This window comes from Lontra canadensis, unplaced genomic scaffold (genome assembly GCF_010015895.1).
Source record: "Lontra canadensis isolate GAN:19392208 unplaced genomic scaffold, GSC_riverotter_1.0 scaffold178, whole genome shotgun sequence".
Taxonomy (NCBI): Eukaryota; Metazoa; Chordata; class Mammalia; order Carnivora; family Mustelidae; genus Lontra; species Lontra canadensis.
In genome coordinates this window covers 1,515,410-1,517,191 of record NW_022631172.1, presented here as the reverse complement: position 1 = coordinate 1,517,191, position 1,782 = coordinate 1,515,410, and the positions used below count along the sequence as shown (strand labels likewise).

General features: G+C 36.1%; 1 pseudogene; it reads left to right on the top strand.

Annotated features, from left to right (window-relative positions):
* Nucleotides 1-436: 436 nt before the first annotated feature.
* On the top strand, nucleotides 437-1,149 carry LOC116860561 (annotated as a pseudogene).
* Nucleotides 1,150-1,782: the final 633 nt, after the last annotated feature.

The following is a 1,782-nucleotide window of genomic DNA, read 5'->3' as shown; positions in this document are numbered from 1 at the left end:
TTCTGGGGTTGTCCTATCATTGTTGAAAAAGACATAGAAACTAAGCTGAGGAACTCCTAAAAAAAAAGTACAAGAACTAGAGAAGGAGATGCAATGACTTAAATAAGAGCAGGTCAACAACAATAAGAACTCAAACATTAGAGAAAATTCTTCAGAAACTGGAAAAACTAAGTGTACATTTGATTTCAGTGCCAGTGGTCGAAGCCATGTAGCCCTAAGGATAGTCTATCTGGGCTAGAGATACTAGGGCTTTGCCAGTCAGGAAAACGCAAACAATATTACTGAAAAAGAAGCTGTTTGAGGCTCTAAGACTTGACCCAGAGAAAGCAGACATTCAACTCTCACCAATGAGGGTCAGCAGACAAGGGTGTTAAGTGCCTTTGGACAATTGATTTCTCTTGACCTTTGTTCTCACTTTCCAAGGGAAAGAAGTCAGATGATTTTAAAAGAAGTCCACAGTGCTGCTAAAAAAAAAAAAAAAATCCATCATTGCTGCGTTTTCCATCAGATGTTCCCTCCAGACATCCATATATTGGTCTGGGCTTTTGTCAAACCCAGTTTCAGTACTAGGTTCAGCTGTCTTGAGAAGACTTACTGCTATTTTTCCCTTTATGCTGATTTAGATGTTGTAACCATGAATTATGTGGCTCAGAGGTATGTTGGCACATATAATTTCAAAAACTCGTGTAAAATGGTTGTAGCCAATGGAATGATTAATTTTCAGTGGACTTTTCCCTCTGCCCAAATACAACTATTAGGTCAGAACCTGGGTGAGGAGAGACAGAACTAAACTGCAAGAGCTTTTCTAGTTATTTCAGTTTGTAGTGATTGATCAGAGATTCCTTTATCATTAATCCTGTTGTATACCGGTTATCTTCTTTCTGATTGGCCAAGGAATGGAGAAGCCAGAGATTATTGATGAACTGAATGAACATGGATGAAAAATCCCCAGAAACCTCAATACAGTGTGGATGTAGAATTTTCTCTAGTCTTATATGACTTGAAGTTTGAAAATATTAAGTGGCTTTATTACTGGAAGGGTCAAGAGTTCAATGTCACCCACCTCTAACAATATAAGCTAAAAGTAGTGTTAAGATTCACATGTTGTATTGTATTCTGCAAGTACTGGACTGTGTTGCAGTACCCTAAAGGATATTTGCAAGACCAAAGATGGAAATTAAAAGCATTATTTAACTATAGACAACTTGCCAAGATCTGGGAGACAATAGTCATAGAAAGGAAATATAAACAAAATATTTACTGTAAGAAGTCCTAGAAATTCAGATGATCAGTTCTTAAAGGAAGTAATAAAGTCCTATTAAGGAAGTTCTTTTTGCTTAAGTAAGATTTAAGAATTTTCTTATCAGTTTCCAAAAAGATTGAAGAAGAAGAAAAAAAAATTGTAAAATGGAGATATATTTATGTACACCTGGAAACTGTGCCTTGTGTTCAAATTCCTGGAAGCTTGATTATGCAGATGTCAGGAAAGAAAGAAAATGGGCTACAGACATGAATAGAAATTTCAATGAAGAAGATATACAGATGGCAAATGAACACATAAAAAGATGCTCAACATTAACCATCAGTGAAATGCAAACGAAAACTTCAATGAGTTATCACTATACAGGCACTAGAATGACTTAAAAATTTTTTGTTTAACGATAACACCAAATGCTGGTGAGAATGCAGAGAAACCATCTTCAGAGATTGCTGGTAAATATAAAACGATATAGCCACTCTGGGTGGGGGGAGCATAGTAGTTTCTTATAAAACTAAGCGTGC